Source organism: Asparagus officinalis, chromosome 5, assembly GCF_001876935.1.
Source record: "Asparagus officinalis chromosome 5, Aspof.V1, whole genome shotgun sequence".
Classification (NCBI taxonomy): domain Eukaryota; kingdom Viridiplantae; phylum Streptophyta; class Magnoliopsida; order Asparagales; family Asparagaceae; genus Asparagus; species Asparagus officinalis.
The window spans coordinates 9032817-9041717 of record NC_033798.1 but is presented as its reverse complement, the minus strand read 5'-3'; the positions used below and the strand labels follow the sequence as shown (position 1 = coordinate 9041717).

General features: G+C 37.4%; 1 long non-coding RNA gene across 2 annotated transcripts; it reads right to left on the bottom strand.

Moving 5' to 3' along the window:
- On the bottom strand, positions 205-2044 carry LOC109842980. 2 transcript variants are annotated; one of them, XR_002247474.1, is made up of 4 exons: positions 941-2044; positions 646-870; positions 333-574; positions 205-243 (listed from the first exon to the last, which is right to left on the bottom strand). It is a non-coding gene; the product is annotated as an uncharacterized LOC109842980 (long non-coding RNA). The 2 variants fall into 2 exon arrangements; XR_002247473.1 differs by having other exon boundaries at positions 945-2044.

The window sequence follows — 8901 nt, the reverse complement described above, 5'->3', positions numbered from 1 at the left end:
AAATTATAAAGTAATTTTCATGAAACTAACCTTGGTGGCATCGCTGTCCCAATACATGAGGAGAGACGTGAAATGAATCTCGTCAACTCGGCCATCGAGGTTTAAAAACCTCTGCCAGTTCTCCTCATACCTGTCATAGGTTTCATGTTTGATCTCATGCCTCCATTGTTTGAGGACTGCTTCAACCTTGATATTAAATACATAATTCCAAGCCCCCTCAAAGTCCTCAAGGCAGAAGCAGTCCTGTAGATTTACATACACATTTAGTAAGGATAACTTAATATTAATTACTAATTATTAATTAATAAAAATCTAAAACAATATGCACTTACCATAAGCTCAGTCCATATCGCCTCGTATGCGGTCCATGGTAATTCTCAAAAATGAAAATAAGGGTTGATAATGGTCGCTCTACGCACGAGAACCCCAATATATGCATTCAATCGGGTCGACCAAGGACCAACGGGCAAATTAGAACTATTCCACCAAATTATCACCCTCATTCCTCTTGGCGGTTGTTTAGATTCAGGCTTACCTCCGCCACGTCTGTTCTCTACGTGATCTCGCTTAGCACCTACAATAATAACATGATAACATATCATATAATATATACATGTGAAAATTAAAAGTATTTATACAATTTACCATTCGTTATCTCTCTTTCTTTTGCTGTGAGTGCATCAGCTTTCCTAGTCTCCAACATAGGAAGCATTTCCTCTAACTTTCTCGCAGCACGTGGGTGGTACTTCCTTGAGTCAGCCTTGGACTTATGAGAGTCCAAAGATAAGGGTAAACTGAGATAGTCCTGTGTCTTCGGCCACAAGTCAGTATAGAATGTATATGATGGATATGTCGGGGTCCAAGAAGCACCTACATAAGAAAGGAGAATCATTAATATGAAATTTTAATTGACCATTATCAATTATTAAATATTGAATACCTACGTCGGGGGATGGTTCTGGTGCTGCATCAGAGGGGGATGGTCCGGAGGTAACTTTGATTTTTTAAGGCCAACGTCTTGAGCTTGCAAATCATTTCGGATATTCAAAGCAATCAGATCTTGGTGCCCTGTAGGTCATCCTTCGACTTGTTTGCATCTTGTAGGAGAGTTGATACTATGTTATCACATATATTTTTCTCAATATGCATAACATCTAAGTTATGTCGGATTTTAAGATTTTGCCAGTAAGGTAGCTGAAAGAAGATATTAAATTTAGTCCATCCTCTAGGTAATTTTTAGGCTTCATCCTCAACTTGCATTTTACAGACCTTTCGCTTACGCTTCAATGGATTTTTTGACTTTAAGTAATCTCTTACTCCGAGCGGGTTAAATTTAGAATAGCGATTTTTTTCCCAACACAACTTTTGGAAACCCCTGAAGTAATTTTACGATCTCATTACCTATCAGTTGACGCGGCTTCATTCTTTTTTCAACTGTGCCATCAAACTTAGCTGATAATTTTCTGTACTTATGACTCAAGGGCAACCACCTTCGATTAAACCAATAACAACTCTTTCTGCTATGTGGTAATTGAAGAGCTTCAAATTCTGGACCACATACAGGACAAGCACACTTGCCCTTCGTAGAGTACCCGGACAGATTAGCATAAGCTGAAAAATCATTAATCGTCCATAATAGAATAGCACGTAATCTAAACGACTCTTTTAAATGGGCATCATATGCTAAAATACCGTCAAACCATAATTATTTCAGCTCATCAATTAGAGGCTCTAAGTATACATCAATATTATTTCCCGGTGCATGCTTACCGGGTATTAGTAATGAAAGTATCATAAATGGTTGTTTCATATAAAGCAATGAAGATAAATTATATGGCATTAATATAACTGGCCACGTATACCAGTCAGAGCTCATTACCCCAAATGGATTGAATCCGTCACTTGATAGACCCAGTCTTATATTTCTGCAATCTTCGGCAAAACGAGGATATATTTTATCAACATGCTTCCAAGCTAAAGCATCAGCAGGATGTCTCAATTTACCATCGTCTACTCGATCTTCCTTGTGCCACCTCATATTCTTTGTCGTTTCCTTGTTCATGTACAATCTTTGCAATCTAGGAGCCAATGGAAAATGTCGAAGCACCTTGGCTGGAATTTTCTTCTGTGTTATCCCTGTCTCCGTTGTAATCCTTGTTGAAGAATTTGTGTGCTGCTTCCACCTAGAAACTCCACATGTCGGACACTCTTGAAGGTCTTTATTGGCTTTGTGGTATAAAATATAATCATTCGGGCATGCATCAATCTTATTAGCTTGATAAGTTATTTGGGGTATGCTATTCTCTCCTCCAGGAATTACAGTCCGAAGCAAATCAAGAAGCATTTCAAAATAATTATCTGACATACCACTAAGTATCTTAATATGTAGGAGTTTTAGCATAAATGAAAATCTGGAGTACTCGATACATCCCTCATATAAGTCCTTTTCACTATCTTCTAGTAACTCCATTATTCGCTTTATTTCTACGGAGGAATGCATATGATCAATATTTTTCGACACTTTCGACACCTCCTACCTGTTCAGCTTCAACTTCGACATCATCTTCACTTTTATCTCCAATATCATCCTCGACATTATCATCAACATCATATCCTGTAGGTCGAGGAAAAATATCATTCAACATTGTTTCTGTGTTATCTATTCGTTGGCCACCAGATATACCAACACACATATTTGGATCCTCATCTTCAGTGATACCTTCCCCATGTCAGTTCCAATATTTAGATTTCTCATCAAAGCCTGATTTTATTAGGTGAATCCGTATATCATTTCTATTCAGCAGCTTCAAATTCCTATACCTACAACAAGGACAATACATAGCACCGCTTCTTAAATTTCTCGGATTCATTTCCGCATAACGCATGAAGGCTTCACATCCCTCCTTGTATCGTGTGTCACGAAATCTACGATGTCTAGGGATATCTATCCATGATTTGTCAGGAATTATCCTCATCTGTAAATTATATATAATTATTTAATACGATTAGTCTCACAACTACTAATACACCCATGACTCTTATACATTCAACACACATCAAACATACGTTCATATATTATTTAACAATATAAATATTTATCTACATAAAATATATATAAAACGTATGTAGAAACTAATTATACTAATCTAGCGGCTGTTATAGGAAGGCTTCTATCCATTAAGAATATAGTAGTGCTTACATCCAACTTCATATACTTTGTATATTTTCATTTCTTGAAAATTTCGGCAGCACCTACCCGCTGTTCTCCCTGTACACTGTGCGGATGTTATTATGCGTATCAGTAATAACCCGAAACGCAGAACAACATACGCTTATTGTACACGGAGAACAACGAATACGTGCTGCCAAAACTTTCAAGAATGAAAATATACAAAGTATACAAAGTTGGATGTATGCACTACTATATTCCTAACCCGTCCGAGAAGGACAGATCCAATAATTACGAATTTCAGTACCAATTTTTATTCCTATAATATAAAATAAACGCTCATTTTTGGGAGAAAACTTCGTCTCCTATCCAAATCTGAGTCGTATATCATATATTATAAGTCCAAAGAATTGGATGTAATTATTGGACGGAAGTCTAGGGATAACGTTATTTTTTTATTCACCTAAATTGGATTATAACACATTATAAAAAAATTATAATGTCAGTCAGATCTTGGCGCGCCCGTAGATCATCCTTCGACTTGTTTGCATCTTGTAGGAGAGTTGATACTATGTTATCACATATATTTTTCTCAATATGCATGACATCTAAGTTGTGGCGGATTTTAAGATTTTGCCAATAAGGTAGCTGAAAGAAGATACTAAATTTAGTCCATCCTCTAGGTAATTTTTGGTCTTCTTCCTCAACTTGCATTTTCCGGACCTTTCGCTTACGCTTCAGTGGCCTTTTTGACTTTAAATAATCTCTTACTCTGAGCGGGCTAAATTTAGAATAGCGTTTTTTCCCAAACACAACTTTTGGAAACCCCTCAAGTAATTGAACGATCTCAGTACCTGTGAGTTGACGCGGCTTCATTCTTTTCTCAACTGTGCCATCAAACTTAGCTGATAATTTTCTGTACTTATGACTCAAGGGCAACCACCTTCGATTAAACCAATAACAACTCTTTCGGCTATGTGGTAATTGAAGAGCTTCAAATTCCGGACCACATACAGGACAAGCACACTTTCCCTTTGTGGAATACCCAGACAGATTAGCATAGGCTGGAAAATCATTAATCGTCCATAATAGAATAGCACGTAATCTAAACGATTCTTTTAAATGGGCATCATATGTTACAATACCCTCAGACCATAGTTGTTTCAGCTCATCAATTAGAGGCTCTAAGTAAACATCAATATCATTTCCAGGTGCATGTTTACCGGGTATCAGTAATGAAAGTATCATAAATGGCTGTTTCATACAAAGCAATGGAGGTAAATTATATGGCATTAGTACAACTGGCCAAGTAGACCAACCAGAGCTCATTACCCCAAATGGATTGAATCCGTCACTTGACAGACCCAGTCTTACATTTCTGCAATCTTCGGCAAATCGAGGATAAATTTTATCAACATGCTTCCAAGCTACCGCATCAGCAGGATGTCTCAATTTACCATCATCTACTCGATCTTCCTTGTGCCACCTCATATTTTTCGCCGTTTCTTTGTTCATGTACAATCTTCGCAATCTAGGAGCTAATGGAAAATGTCGAAGCACCTTGGCTGGAATTTTCTTCTGTGTTATCTCTGTCTCCGTTGTAATCCTTATTGAAGAATTTGTACGTTGTTTCCACCTAGAAACTCCACATGTCGGACATTCTTGAAGGTCTTTATTGGCCTTGTGGTACAAAATACAATCATTCGGACATGCATCAATCTTATTATAATCTAGACCCAGAGCAGCGACAATCTTCTCAGCTTGATAAGTTGTTTGGGGTATGCTATTCACTCCTCCAGGTATTACAGTTCGAAGCAAATCAAGAAGCATTTCAAAATAATTATCTGACATACCGCTAAGTGTCTTAATGTGTAGGAGTTTTAGCATAAATGAAAATCTGGAGTACTCGGTACATCCCTCATATAAGTCCTTTTCACTATCTTCTAGTAGCTTCAATATTCGTTCTATTTCTGCGGAGGAATGCATATCATCAATATTTTCGGCACTTCCATCATCTCCTACTTCTTCAGCTTCAACATCGATATCATCTTCACTTTTATCTCCGATATCATCCTCGACATTATCATCAACATCATATCCTGTAGGTCGAGGAAAAATATCATTCAACATTGTTTCTGTGTTATCTATTCGTTGGCCACCAGATATACCAACACACATATTTGGATCCTCATCTTCAGTGATACCTTCCCCATGTCAGTTCCAATATTTAGATTTCTCATCAAAGCCTGATTTTATTAGGTGAATCCGTATATCATTTCTATTCAGCAGCTTCAAATTATTTTTCATCAAAACCTGATTTCATTAGGTGGATCCGTATATCATTACTATTCAGCAATTTCAAATTCCTACACATGCAACAAGGACAATACATAGCACCACTTGCTAATTTTCTCGGATTCATTTCCGCATAACGCATGAAGGCTTCACATCCCTCCTTGTATCGTGTGTCACGAAATCTACGATGTCTAGGGATATCTATCCATGATTTGTCAGGAATTATCCTCATCTGTAAATTATATATAATTATTTAATACGATTAGTCTCACAACTACTAAATAAAATATATATAAAACATACGTAGAAACTAATTATACTAATCTTGCGGCTGTCATAGGAAGGCTTTTATCCATTAAGAATATAGTAGTGCTTACATCCAACTTCATATACTTTGTATATTTTCATTTCTTAAAAATTTTGGCAGCACCTACCCGTTGTTCTCCCTGTACACTGTGCGGATGTTATTATGCGTATCAGCAATAACCCGAAATGCAGAACAACATACGCTTATTGTACACGGAGAACAATGAATACATACTACCAAAACTTTCAAGAATAAAAATATACAAAGTATACAAAGTTGGATGTATGCACAACTATATTCTTAACCCGTCCGAGAAGGACAGATCCAATAATTACGAATTTCAGTACCAATTTTTATTCTTATAATATAAAATAAACGCTCATTTTTGGGAGAAAACTTCGTCTCCTACCCAAATCTGAGTCGTATATCATATATTATAAGTCCAAAGAATTGAATGTAATTATTGGACAGAAGTCTAGGGATAACGTTATTTTTTTATTCACCTAAATTGGATTATAACACATTATAAAAAATTATAATGTGTTATATATCACTCTATGTTTTAAAAAAATTTATTTCATATATTTTCACATCACAAACTTAAATAATCACACCTACTTATAGCACGAATGAAACTTAAATGAGTTAGGGTTTATAAGTGTTTAAAAAAATATGATTACTAGTGTTGTTCAAATGAATTAACATGTAATTGAGTTAGGGTTTTTAGAATTAAACTCGTTTATTTTTTATCATAAATTAGGGTTTTTAAACTAAATTCAACAATAAATAATTAAAAAAATTAAAAATTCTAAAGCTCGGTAGAAAAATTATACATTTTAAGCAGATGAAACAACGGACACGCCGGTGATCACGATTAGCCTGCTAAAAAATTAGGGAAGGGGGGGGGGCGAAGGGGGCTGCAAGGAGGGGGGAAGGGGGGCTGCGGCAAGGCGAGGGGAGAGGAGGGGACTGCCCGGGGGGGAAGGGGGGGTTCGGGGGCTCAAGAGGGGAGGGTCGTGAGGGGGGGAGAGCGTCGAGGGGGAGGGGGGCTCAGGGGGATTGGAAGAGGGGCAAGGTGGAGAGGCGAGGAAAGGGGGGCTTTTGGGGGGTGGTCGGGCGAGGGGGGGGAGGGGGCTGGCGAGGGGAGGGAAGGGAGGGAGGAAAGGGAGACTGGGGGGGTTGGTCGGAGGGGCTGCCCGAGGGGGGAGGTAGGAGGGGAGGGAGGGAAGGGGCTCGGGGTTGTTCGGGAGTGGGAGAGGGGGGGCCTGGCCGAGGGGGAAGGGAGCCGGGAGGCGGGAAAGGGGGGAAGGGAGGGGGCTCGGGGAAGGGGGTATAGGGGGTCGAATGGGGTAAGGCGGGAGGGTATGGGCAGCTGGGAGGCGTCGCGGGCAGGGGGGTTACGGGAAAACTTGTACGGAAGGGAGTGAGGGTTACGGCGTAGGGAAAGGAGGGAATAGTAGAGTAGCCGAGGGGGTAGGATAGTAATTGAGAGAAGGGGGCGCTGGCGACTGGATAATTACCCTAGGTAACCTAGACGGAATTCCGTCTAGGTTGCCTTTTCCGTCTCGTTTGTCAAACTAGACGGATCAACCTAGACGGAAAATTTCTGTCTAGTTTGATTCAACCTAGATGCAAATTTTTTTTGTCTAGGTTGTTTCGTCTAGATTGGTCGTTTTCCTACTAGTGATTGTTTCTGTGTCATCTATTCGTTGGCCACCGGACGTACCAACACGCATATTTAGATCCTCATCTTCAGTGATACCTTCCCCATGCCAGTTCCAATATTTATATTTTTTATCAAAACTTGATTTTATTAGGTGGATCAGTATATCATTTCTATTCAACAGCTTCAGATTCCTACACGTACAATAAGAACAATACATAGCACCGCTTCTTAAATTTCTCGGATTCATTTCAACAAAATGCATGAAGGCGTCACATCCCTCCTTATATCGCGTGTCACGAAATCTATGAAACCATGGGATATCTATCCATGATTTGTCAGGAATTATCCTCATTTGTAAATTATATATAATTATTAACTATGATTAATCTCACAACTACTAATACATCCATGACTCTTATACATTCAACACACATCAAACATACGTTCATATATCATTTAACAATATGAATATTTATCTATATAAAATATATATAAAACGTACGTAGAAACTAATTACACTAATCTAGCGGCTATCATAGGAAGACTTCTATCCATTAAGAATATAGTAGTGCTTACATCCAACTTCGTATACTTTGTATATTTTCATTTCTTAAAAATTTTTGTAGCACCTACCAGCTGTTCTCCCTATATACTATGCGGATGTTATTATACGTATCAGCAATAGCACGAAATGTAGAACAACATACACTTATTGTATACGGAGAACAACGAATACGTACTGCTAAAGCTTTCAAGAATAAAAATATATAAAGTATACAAAGTTGGATGTATGCACTACTATATTCCTAACCCGTCCGAGAAGGACAGATTTAATAATTACGAATTTCAGTACTAATTTTTTATTCGTATAATATAAAATAAACGCTCATTTCCGGGAGAAAACTTCGTCTCCAACCCAAATCTGAGTCGTATATCATATATTATAAGTCCAAAGAATTGAATATAATTATTGGACGAAAGTCTAGGGATAACATTATTTTTTTCATTCACCTAAATTGGATTATAACACATTATAAAAAATTATAATGTGTTATATATCACTCTATTTTAAAAAAAAAATTATTTCACATATTTTCACATCACAAACTTAAATAATCACACCTACTTATAGCACGAATGAAACTTAGTTGAGTTAGGGTTTATAAGTGTTTAATTAAATTTATGATTACTAGTGTTGTTCAAATGAATTAACATGTAGTTGAGTTAGGATTAATTCATAACTATTATTTTTTCAATTAGGGTTTTAAGAATTGAACTCGTTTATTTTTTATCATAAATTAGGATTTTTAAACTAAATCCAACAATAAATAATAATGAAATTAAAAATTCTAAAGCTCAGTAGAAAAATCATACCTTTTAAGCAGATGAAACAACGGATGCGCTGGTAGTCACGGTTGGACTGCTGGAAAGCTAGGGCTTTTTTTAATTAAAATGAAGGGGGCG